This window comes from Silene latifolia, chromosome X, assembly GCF_048544455.1.
Source record: "Silene latifolia isolate original U9 population chromosome X, ASM4854445v1, whole genome shotgun sequence".
NCBI lineage: Eukaryota > Viridiplantae > Streptophyta > Magnoliopsida > Caryophyllales > Caryophyllaceae > Silene > Silene latifolia.
Window position 1 is genome coordinate 279964184 of NC_133537.1, and position 11600 is coordinate 279975783.

Genomic DNA, 11600 nt, shown 5'->3' on the forward strand with positions numbered 1-11600 from the left:
CCTTGCCTTTTATTTTACTTCTTAGACGTTTATTTTGGATAATTGTCTAATTCGGCCCAATTTGGCACCTTCTCTTTATTCGGCCCATAGGCATAAAACAACTCGGTTTGTATTAGACATATCATGTGATGCATGCTTATCGTAGATTACTTTCTTGTTTTCTAATATGCGTTTTCATGCTTATTTCTTATCTCGGTCGATATCACCCTAGCATTTTATGTTTGTTCTTGTCTTTTCGATGATGTCAAGAGGGGAAATAAAATGACCGTGACTTAAGTATTTGCCTAAGCTTTCTCCTTATCAGAACCTTTAATCTCTTAAGGTCCTTAGATGCTATACTTTGTGTATAAATGGATTGTTCTTGTGTTCAACTGACTATGCCGTTTATAGTATTATGTTGAGGGGGAACTTACACTTAGTCACAAATCGTAAGAGACTTGTCATCATCAAAAAGGGGAAATTTGTAGGACCACATAGTTATATGATTGTGTTTTGATAATGACAAGTGTGTGCTTAATTATATATATACTCTTGCTCGTAATCGTTTGTTTAGTCTTTAATAGATTGATTAAAGTTTACAAGTTAAGCAAGTAATGTTATAGCAACCTTGGCTATAACATTGAGGATTTGTGAAGCATCGTTCAAGTAATGTTATAGCGGCTTGAGCAATAACATTGAAGATTCTTAAAGCGTCATAGTAACTGTAACAAGTTTCACGTATGATGATCACTCAAGCAAAAGGCTCGATCAAGTCTATAACAAGCTCAAGATGAAGAGCTTATGATCAAGATAAAGAGATGATCCTACCACTGAAGATCTCCAGGAAGATTAGCTAGTATAGGACATCGTCTAATAACGGTATCTTAAGAAGTAATATTGGGAAGGTAAAGTTATAGCTATTTCACCTATAACTTTACTTACCAAACTTAAGGTTATAGCCATTCCTACTATAACTTTGGGTTGCATTTTAAAGGCACGATTTTAATATTTTTAAAATCAATTTTCAAAAGATAAAATTCTTCAAATATAGTAAAAAGGCTCATGATGTCTTCTTCTTCTTTGGGCGAGAACTTATAGTTTCGAAATCATGTGTGTATATGATAGAGATGAAATACGCGTTGCTTAGAATGAAGAATTTATGTTATCCTATTGGTTAGTAAAATGACTTATGAGTCGTCATGCTACCTAGGGTGTGCTAAATTATCTAAACCTAACCCTAATCTATTCCTTGATGTTTTGACCTAGGGTTTCGGCTAAGATGGGCGTATGAGCCGTGTGGATGCCGAGTTAACTCCCTATGCAAGTAAATGTTATTAGGTCAAATTCATAATGTATTGCTATAAGATATTTTCATATCTTATCAGTTATATTAGATTTACTTTATTTACTTGATCAAAATATTTAGTAGATTAAATTAAGAAGAGATAAGATTTGTTTCTTATGAGACAATCTACCATGCCTCACGGCACACTTAGGGTTTTGACCAAAACCCTAGTTTCTCTCTTCTACTATATATACGCATGATGTTCATTGATCCACACAAGCTTTTTGAAATATAAAAATTACTTGCAAACAAATTGAGGTTAAATTATAATCGAGTATTTTATTTGTTTTGCATTTAAAAATATTTTACGAAAAGTCGTACTCTTTAATTTGCGTATTAATTCTTAAGGCTGCGTTATAAGATAGTAGTACTTCATATTGTTTCTGATCGTTCAATTGTGTGAACACCTAGAAGAACAATCAAGTGCTTTGTTAGTAACTTAAGATAATCAAAACCGAATATCTAGTGATATTCAAATTGAGTTATAGCTAGAGTTAGTTATACGAGTGGGTTGATAATTTTGTAATCCGGAGAAAGGTACTAAAATTATTAATCGAGAATAGTGGACGTAGGCTTCGACGTGTGAAGCTGAACCACTTCAAATATCGTGTGTCCTTGCAATTTTCATTATCGTTCATTTCATTACGTTTATAAATCGTTTAGTTAATTAGTTAAATTTTGATTAATAAACTTTAAGTAATTAATTATTTAGATATAAAATAAAAAGTGGGCATAAGTTTTTAAATATTCAATTCACCCCCCCCCCCTCTCTCGAGTATTTCGACTTGGATAGACTCTTCAAGGATCATATCAGACCATAACAAATATAACTATTTGATGTAGGCACTGAGACATAAGAATAACGTTCAAAACATGTGTAGTCAACCATAGATAAGGCATATGATACATACATATGAGACAATCAAACCAAACCGTCATAAAGTATAATACAACTGTAAACATGCATGGCCATATGAATGGTATGATACAAGAAGGCTAAAGTGAATAATAATTAGACTCATATGACACAACACAAGTATCTGGCTCAGAGGCTACCTTTAAGCATGTCCAAGGCACAACACAGAAGTATCTAGGTCAGAGGCTACCTTTAATGCATGTCCAAGACACAACACACAAGGGCCGGGACGTGGTTACTAATGTCACATTCATACTTATGGCTTGCTTCTCACCATAAGAACGGATGGGAACATAAATCCCGACGATCATATCGCAACTAGAGGGCTTATAACTCACCTCTAGTATCTGATAGGACCAAGACTCTCACAACCGAACAATACAAGGCATTATCAAGAATAAGACCCCTCACAAGTAATTATTTATAATAAATATTTCATACTTGAATTATATTAATAAATATTCCACTTCATAATTTAACATGCCGGTGAAATAAAATTTAACAAGCGGTAATGAATAATTTACGTTAAGTGAAATTTACGGAATAAAATGTGACCAAGTCCAAGTGATTCTTTTATGAGCACAATAAACACACTATAAGAAGCCCAATAATTGAATCACATTAAGCCCAACAATCAAGACATGTTAAACCTAACATATTACTCATGTAAAATCCAACCATTAAATCATGTGAAACCCAACAATTTGATCATGTGAGATATATATATATATATATATATATATATATATATATATATATATATATATATATATATATATATATAATAATGAACGATATTTTACGGATTACGTTATATAAAACACGAGACGACATTTAAACATTTCAAATGACCCAAAATTGGCACCAAAAATACCCATAATAAGTGTGGCCCAATAACATAAAATGTAAACTACCGAATCAAATAAACATTACAAACCCAACTAATAAAACCTAACAAGCCCCATTGATAAAACATAACAAGTCCAAATGATAGAGCATAACAAGCCCGAGTGGTAGAACATGACAAGCCCAATGTAAAACATACTCCACACTTAAAGAAAAAAAGGAAGAAGGAAAGGAGGGAAAGTCTGAGATCGAGCCAAGCAAATAAGACCGTCACCAAGCACGTCCAACCCTCCCCTCCACCGTGGCCATCACCCACGGCCCACGGCCAGCCTAAAAACAGCCCCACGACTCTCTGTTACGGCTGAACAAATAGGCTGTTTAGACTGCATAGGACCAACCATACACGGGCCATCAACACGGCCTGCAAAGGTCGTCCAAAACAGGACATACACCCTTACTATGACTACCCAAAACAGAGGTATACGTGTTCTAAAACTAGGTTTTCAAAGCGGGAAATATTCAAGTGTACATGTGACGATATTAACATGAATAAAGTAAGCATGGAAACAATTCCGAGGGACTGATTTGTCCATCCCAAAACAGGGACCAAAACAGCGCCAGACACGGTTTTAAACTGAAATCAACATCCCCATTTCAGCTCAGTTTTTAGACGGGAATTTTCAAACAAAGCCGAGACAGAATCAAGCCTGACTAGAACGTAAATAAACACTACAAAATATACCATAAGGATGCTCAAGGAAACAAGAAAAATAGCAGCCAAAACGTCCGCGAAAAACAGACGGCATACACTCGGGATAACCACCATAACCGAAACCAATATGAAAAACGAGTCAAGAAGTATCCAAGTAACCATGTAAGATGACCATTTAACCACATATCCGACCATACATGTGAGAAAGATATAAAGAACTAAGCTTTACAACAGAAAAACGAGTGAAAATCGAGTAAAAGGAGAAATATCGACACTTTGTCAAGTAACCTATCACTGTTACCTTATAACTTCTTAAATCTTCGAGGGGATGGTCTACTATCAATGAGCTTCCTTCCGGGTCCTCAATGTCTTCACCTAGCAACCAAAATTACGCCCAAAATTAGCTTAAAAACGTCACACCCATAAGACGGGTCGAGACGAAAACTCCACAAGACTACGTCTTTCTTACCTAGAAAGATGAAGGGGGAAGTAAGGAGGAGAATGGAGCAAGAATTATGGAAATTGGTCAAGAAACGGAGACGAAATCTGGGATTGAAGCTCGACAAAAATGGAGTTTGTAGCTCAGATTGATTTCTGGTTGTTTGTAGGGTATTTTCGAAAAGGAAGGGGAAAACGGGTTTAGGAGTGGTCCAATGGTGAGAGAGAGTGTAAAGAAATTATTATTTTAGTTGGGTGCTAAAAGTGAGAAATGTGTTGTCGATACGGGATAGGTCGAGAATAGATTAGCCTCACATGTGGGAATGTGACGGTCTTCTGTTAGACGGAAATACGTCTTAAACCTACTATAATTTAAGACGGAACTTTACTATTATTAATATTATTATTATCATCATTATTATTCCTATCCGACTAAAACATATATTTTATACAAAATAAGCTTTAAAATTATAGCTTTAATAGAATTTAAGTTTAAAATAAAATTAATAAAATTAAATAATTTAAAAATATAAAATAATGTAATTGAATGGTTAATTAAATTATAAATGTCAAAATGAGAAATTCGCGCGTGTTACATAATGTTTTACCCTGCTTCAAGAATTTATAAAATTAAAAGGGTTATTTGATAAGAATAATCCAAACTATTGACCATCTTCTCGTAATAATCTGATCTTCAATTTAACTCAAAATAAACCACACTATTGGCCTTATTTACTTGTATTGTACTTAGGCCATTTTTTACCTCTAAAAATAGGTAAATCATCCGGTGACTCAATTTTTGTTTTTGTTTAGCCTCCTTCCTCTCCCTTCTTCACCAACCACCAGTCCACCATCACTCCAATAACCTCAACCCAGCCAACCACCTTCACCCTTCATCTTCAACCACCAATCTCCCACCGCTCCAGTACCCTCCTTCAAAATCAACTATTTTTTAGGATTCTTTTGCTTAAAATCCCCAAATTTTCCCCTAATGGAAGTCTTTTATTCTCCACTTCTTTCTATTTTCTTAAAAATTTTGAGATTATTGTTCTTTATTAATAATGGAGGATGAAGAGGATGTCCCCATTATTTCCCCCTCATTAGAACAACAATAATAATCATTACAAATCGAACCTCAAAATGAATTACAGTTAAACGACGCCGTTTCGACCGCCATTTCTCTATTCGCCGAATTTAATCGCTTTATCTGGGATTGATCAATTTTTATTGTTTTCTTGGTAAGTTTTCTGGGCAGTAAATGATGCTTTTGAGAAGGTATCAAGCTATGGATTAATGGACCAATTTGATATTCTGCTTCATGAATGTATAATTTCATCTCACTTAAAAGCTGCAAATGGGTCCACTACTTCTAATTACATAGAAGTTGTATATCACTCTCATTATGGTCCGCTACTTCTAGGTTTATGGCTTTTTTTTTGGTGTTGTTCGATTTGATTCTTACTCGGGATGGTCATGTCAGTCGTTTTTGCGAGTGTGTTGTTGGTGTTGGTGGTGATGCGGTGGAATAGTGGCAGCAATTTGGTGGTGGTGTGGTGGTGAGTTTTTGGTGTTTAGTGTTTGGTGACGGTCTGATGGAGGACTGAAGGGATGACGGGATGTAGAGGATGATCAGGTGTTAATTATTGTTATTAATGATTTTTTTTTGTAAAGTGTGACCTGATGAATGGGTAGCAGGTTACTGAGTATATTTTGAGAATATGAAGCTAATAATACGGTTTATTATGAGATTAAATGAAGTTCAGAGTATTATAAGAAGGTCCTGCATAGTTTGGATTATTTTTTATCAATTAACCCAAATTAAAATTAAAATTACCAATTTAATTGTACTATATCATTATTCTGATTAGTAATATTATTTGTTTGGTTATGTAAGTTTAAGTTTTATTTCGTTGGATAGTTGTATAGTGTTTTATTTTATGTGTCTTACTTTAGTTGCTTGGTATTATATCTTCACCAATTTAATTGTTCTATATCATTATTCTGATTAGTCATATTATTTTGTTTGGTTATGTAAGTTTAAGTTTTGTTTCGTAGGATAGCTATATGGTGTTTTTGTGTGTGTTTTACTTTAGTTTCTTGGTATTACGAAGTATATATTTACCAACTTAATTGTAGTATATCATTAATTTGATAGAATAAATCATGGTGTTACTGGTATCGCATGTCTTTTTCCCCTTTCATAGGGGTGAATAAACATGGGGAATTCAATTGTTTTTGCTTGTGCTTTGGTTACGCGCGATTATGAAGAAAGTTTTGACTGGGTTTTTGTGATGTTTTTAGAATGTATGGATAGAGCTCTATCAGTTATATTAACGGACTAGGAGAGAGCAATTGGTAATGCAATTAAAAAAATCTTCCCCAACACTCACTGATGTGACCATAATTAGCGCATATTTAGCCCCCGAATTAGCCTTGTTCCCATGCTTTTTAGTGCATATTTGGGTCATTTCTTATCTTTAGTTCTTTGTTTTGCATATTCTTTGAGATTTTGATCCCTTGGTAGGAAAGGAGTAAGAATCTTGCATTTTCATGGCAAAACGAGACTATATTGATCGAATTCAATGACCAAGCATCAAGGAGAGACAAGATTAGAAGGCCTTTGTACATATTATAGTAGAAGAGCAATGTTGAGAAAGGATCCTTGAGTCCCCAAGGAAATCCCCAAGGAATTTATGAAGAAAAGGGAAGAAAAGAAGAAGATATGTTCTTTGAGTGACAATCCGAGCGGATTGTCACCAATCCGTCCGTCCCTGTTAGCCTGCACAATCCGTGCGGCTTTGCTCTAATCCGCTCGGATTCCACCTCCACAATCCGACCGGATTCCCTTGAATCCGCTCGGATTCCAACGCCAGATTCCGCCCGTCCCGACCTTATTCCGCCCGGATTCCAGCACAGCACGATTTCCTCTTCTCCAAACTACAAAGAAAGAAGCCCTTCTCCCGAAAAATACCGGGTCCTCCTTTCTCAATCTAAAAAGTGTAATTACTAGTTTAGCCCTTAGTTAACCCTAATGCATCCTCCCTAATTTCCACTATAAATACCCCATTAGTCTAATTAGAGGAGGATGTTCTTCTTATCAATAATTAGAGTAGTTAATATCAATCAAATCTCTCTTTAGTATTGTAATCAACAATTAATCAAGTTCTAATACAAGTTTTATTTCCTTAATCTCTCTTTTGTTCATCCTTTATTTTGGGTAATTGAAGATTATTTGGGTTATTGTTGGGAGATTGACAACCTCTCAATCAAGCATTCAAGTACTTCTTTTATCTTTGCTTTATTATTGGAATCATTAGTAGGTATAATCTCTTAATCCCTTTTTAATTATTGTTAATTACTTTCATTTATTCATCATGTTTCATATTGTTGGTATGATTGACAACCTTGCTAGCATGATCAACATGATAATGAGTGAGTAGTCTCTTAGCTAGGGTTAAATGGGTGATTAGGGGAAACCAACATGGGGAATGATTCATGCTTAAATTAATATGCTTTCATGTTTTATTTGCTTGCTTGTTTTGATCTCAACTCATACACATGTTATATTTGATGAAATGCTAAGCCTATGAATCCTTGCATTTACTATCATCTTCTATCTTTTCAATGAGACTTGTAAGACATAACCCAACTCGAGTCTCTTTAGACCATGCATGTTGTTGAGTAGGGAAGATTAAGTCGACTTGTAGGTGTTGTACAATCTAATCGATTCGGCTCCGGGACCCAAACTTTCCTAGGATTGTAAGATATAACCCAACTCAATCCATCACAACAATAATTGCTTGCTTATAATTTGAGAACATGTTTGTATGATCATGTCCCATGATTCCCCTATGATCCCATGACACCCTAGTGCCTTTAATCAATTGTTTACACCCCCTTTAATTCATCTCGCTAGTTTATTTTCATTGCTATTTTAGTTTAGTGACCTTCTACATCAACCCAATTTGTGACACCCCTAAGACATCACTAGTTTCAATAGAAATCTCATTTCAACTCCCGTCCCTTGGGATCCGACCTTTACTTGCCTCTTTACTAACTGTAGAGTTGTTTGTGAAGTTATAAATTGTGTTTTGATTCGACCGTGACCTAACGACCACATCTTAATTTGTGAACACGAAACGGACTCGCACCAAAAATGGCGCCGTTGCCGGGGACGGTGTTTGTTTGATTTAGATTTCTTTTTATTGTTATTAGTTGTGTCTTTCTTCGCCTTGGGGAAGTAAAACTCCTCAAGGTTTGTTCTAATTGTTTTCGAGTTGTTTGATATTTTGCATGTCTAGAAGGTTACAAGGTGATTTGTTACCTTTTGACCGTGAAATCAAAAGAACCTTGACGAACAATAGGAGACTTGTTAGGAGGAATTTAAGAGGTATTAGTGAAGTTGTTCAACCCACTAGCGAGTTTGTCAATCCTTTCGCAATAGAAGGAGAAGAGAACCCATTACACAATACCCCACAAAATCCACCTTCAATGCCTAAATTCTCGTCACACTCCGTACCCACCGAGGAGAATCTACCAAATGGTACTCCTACACCGCAACATCTAACCGGAAATTTTATTGCCAAGTCCGCCTTCATCCAATTAGTTGAGAGGAGCCAATTTGGGGGGATGCCTAGTGAAGACCCTCATTCTCATATGGAAACCTTTTGCGACTATTGTGATGCAATATCTCAAACGGGCGTGACTCAAGACCAAATTAGATGGGTCTTATTTCCTTTTTCTCTAATCGGCACCGCGAAGCAATGGTTGAAGAGCCTTGATAAGGCCACCCTCGGAATAGATTCTTGGAAGAAGTTGGCTCTAGCTTTCTACAAAAAATTCTACCCACCGGAAAAGACTAACATGCTAAGAGCTCAAATTACGGGTTTTAAGCAAAGGGATGAAGAATATTTGTATGAAGCTTGGGAGCGGTTCAAGGGAATTTGTCGCTCATGTCCTCACCATGGACTTAGCGAATGGTTTTTGGTACAACAATTTTGGAATGGTTTATATGAAGATTCTAGGAACATTCTCAATATGGGATCAAATGGAATATTCACCGAAATTGATGACAATCAAACATGGAACAAGATTGAGGAAATGGTGGTCCATAACTCACAATATAGTAGACCTCGCAAGGCTACAAGAGGAGGAAAGCATGAAGTGGACTCCGTTACTCAATTGGGTGCTCAACTTAGTGCTCACATTGACACAATCAACTTGAAGTTTGAACAAGCTATGGCTAGACTTGAGGAAAACTCAAAATCATCAAAGCATCATGTTAATGCCATGACGGCATCCTCATCAATCCCAAGTGGGATATGTGAGAATTGTGGAACTTTGGGACATGACCAAGGTGAATGTAGGGGAACAAATGAACAAGTGAATGCTTTCCAAGCATACAAGAATGGTACCCCTTATTCCAACTTTTACAATGAAAACACCAAATTTCATCCAAATCTCTCATACAAAAGCCAAAATGTTCAAAACCCTCAAACAACATACACTCCACCACCCATGAGAAACCAAAATCAAAGACCCTTTTACAATCAAAACCAAGGTTACCAAAATCAAAATCCATACAATCACCAAAATGACCAAGGTTTTGATGTCCAAAAAGCGGTCCTCCAAATGCAAAAGAATCAACAAGAATTTTTCACTCAAATGCAAAAAGATAGCCAAGCAAAGGAAACCACCATCAACAACATTCTAGCTCATACCAAGATGTTGGAAACACAATTGACTCAACTAGCATCTTCAAGCTCACAAAGACAAAAGGGGCAATTACCACCTCAAAGTAATCCCCCTAGACATGAAACGGTTAGTGCCATTCACTTGAGAAGTGGTACAAGGTATGAAGCACCGAAGAAGCAAGTTGAGGATGAAGTTGTGGAAGCTAGTGAAAAGGAAGAAATTGTGCAAAGCTCCAAAGATGGAGAATCATCAAAAGAAGAAAGTTCAAAGAAAAATGAAGACAAGGTCAAGGAGAAGGAGCCCATTGTGATTAGACTTCCTTTTCCAAGTCGTCAAGCCAAGCCCAAATTTGATGATCAACTTGGAAAGTTCATGGAAATTGTGAAGAATTTGGAAGTCTCAATTCCTTTCACGGAATTAATCAATCACGTCCGGCCTATGCGAAATACATGAAAGATATCCTCACAAAGAAGAAGTCGATCCGGAAGCTTGAGACTATCGCCTTCACTAAGGTGAGTAGTACAATACTTCAAGGGAGTTCACCTCCAAAGTTAAAGGATCCGGGAAGCTTCTCAATACCGTGTACCATTGGCGACACGACGATCAACAAAGCCTTATGTGATCTAGGGGCTAGTGTGAGTGTCATGCCGTACTCGGTGAGTAAAAGGTTGGGGATGGGAGAGCTTAAATGCACCAATATCACACTCCAAATGGCCGATAGATCGACGAAGACACCATTAGGGATATGGGAAGATGTCCCCGTGCGAATTGGGAAGTTTTTCATCCCGGTGGACTTTGTCATTGTTGATATGGAGGAAGATTCCAACATTCCAATCATTCTAGGAAGACCTTTCCTACACACAGCGGGTGCGGTGATTGATGTGAAACATGGTGAGCTCACTCTAGAAGTGGGAGATGAAAGCATAACTTTTAATCTTGACAAGACTATGAGAGCTCCTCGTTTGCATGAACCATGTTTCATGATTGATCATTATAGCCGAAAGGATGAGAGGAAGAAATCGGAACTCCAATGGAAGAAGAAAATTGAAGATGCTCCATTCAAAGAGCAAGTGAATTGTGACAAGGAGAGCTTGCAAAGCTCATCAAAATCAATCAAGGAAGAAGAGGATGGCCTCATTGGCCAAGAGAAGAAATTGGGAGAGTTGTCTCCATCTAAGCAAGAGACTTTCAATGATCAACTTAATGAAGTTTGTGGTCTTTGGGACGACGAATTTGAAGGGATTTTTAATCCCTACATTGGTAATGCCATCGATCAAGACCAACAACAAAGGCCAAGGTCTATTGAAGACCTCTACCATGATAATGAACAAGCTTTTGATTACTTTTTCAAGGTGTTGAGCAACATCAACAACACCTTGAACATGCCCCCTTGACATCTCATCATGAATGAGAGTTTGGTGGAGTCCTCCCTAAACCACCACTTGCAAAATTTTTCTAACTCCCTAACTTACATTTCAATTCTTGTATTGCATTTTTGTCATCTTTGGATTTTTATTTACTTTGATCAAGATAATTGTCATGTTTGAGAGAAGTGAGGGAGGGACTAACAATTTCAATTGATGTGTAGTGCTTTTAGCTTAGTGTGGGGATGACAATTGCCTAGGCTATCCATGCCTAGTAGTGCCCCCACAATGACGAACACAAGACTT

The 11600-nt window shown here is 36.6% G+C and overlaps 1 non-coding gene across 1 annotated transcript; it reads right to left on the bottom strand.

Moving 5' to 3' along the window:
- Positions 1 to 9099: 9099 nt before the first annotated feature.
- On the bottom strand, positions 9100 to 9206 carry LOC141625850 (small nucleolar RNA R71). Its single transcript, XR_012535599.1, has one exon. It is a non-coding gene; the product is annotated as a small nucleolar RNA R71 (small nucleolar RNA).
- Positions 9207 to 11600: the final 2394 nt, after the last annotated feature.